This window comes from Lipotes vexillifer, unplaced genomic scaffold (assembly GCF_000442215.2).
Source record: "Lipotes vexillifer unplaced genomic scaffold, Lipotes_vexillifer_v1.1 scaffold614, whole genome shotgun sequence".
In the NCBI taxonomy this organism is placed as follows: Eukaryota; Metazoa; Chordata; class Mammalia; order Artiodactyla; family Lipotidae; genus Lipotes; species Lipotes vexillifer.
This window is the reverse complement of record NW_006787203.1, coordinates 1,252-2,306: the sequence shown is the minus strand read 5'-3', so window position 1 is coordinate 2,306 and position 1,055 is coordinate 1,252.

Below are 1,055 nucleotides of genomic sequence, written 5' to 3'. Positions count from 1 at the left end.
GAGCGGTTTAGAGTTTTGATCAGGGTGTCGCTTGAGGTTCATTTTGGAAGGATATGACCTAACCCATAGAGTGTCTTTGGCCTTGATTTGATATCTGTCTTTAAGGTTATACCAGTTCACTGTTCATTGATGTAGAAATAGAAACTAATATTAACTGCTGGAGGATAGTTGTTACAAAGTGATGGCTCCTTTGTTTGATTCATAGCCCCTGATTAGAGTAAGTTCCTAAGGCCCATCCAAATGTAATATTGAGTACTATTAGGTTATAAAAACAACTTTTGTCAAGGAAGTTTTAGCGATACATAGTCAGGATTCCTTTTTCTCTGTTTCTCACATTTATTATTATTATTATTTATTTTTTTATTTTTTTTTTGGCGGTACGCGGGCCTCTCACTGTTATGGCCTCTCCCATTGCGGAGCACAGGCTCCGGACGCACAGGCTCAGCGGCCATGGCTCATGGGCCCAGCCGCTCCGCGGCACCTGGGATCCTCCTGGACCGGGGCACGAACCCGCGTCCCCTGCAATGGCAGGCGGACTCTCAACCACTGCGCCACCAGGGAAGCCCACATTTATTATTTTTTAATACGATAATCTTCCCAATTATAATTTTGACCCAAATAGTGTGTGAAAGACTCATTGGATTGGCTCGGGTTAATCATTCTTTAAAGCATTTTTATGGCTTGATAAATAATGTTTTTAATGATTGTTTTAATCCAGAAAATGATTTACCCGCTGGTAAAAAGATTATATAGCCTTTTTATTGTTGTTATTTACTTCAGAAAAACTTTTTAAAAGGATGAAAAATCAGAGGTCAGTTGAGCCTAATACTTGTTCTGTCAGAAGTATCTTTATGATTTTGTTTTTCCTATCCCTTTATAAGTATTATAGGTCACATTACTTCTCCCTTTAGTTAGGTGTGTGGGCATGTCTCAGCCTCTTAAATTAGCATTTTGACAGTTTAATTGTTAAATCATGAACATTTTGGTTTTGTTTTTTACTTAATTAACCAAAAATTCTTAGAATTCAACTTTGTGTTCACCTCCAGGAATCCTGT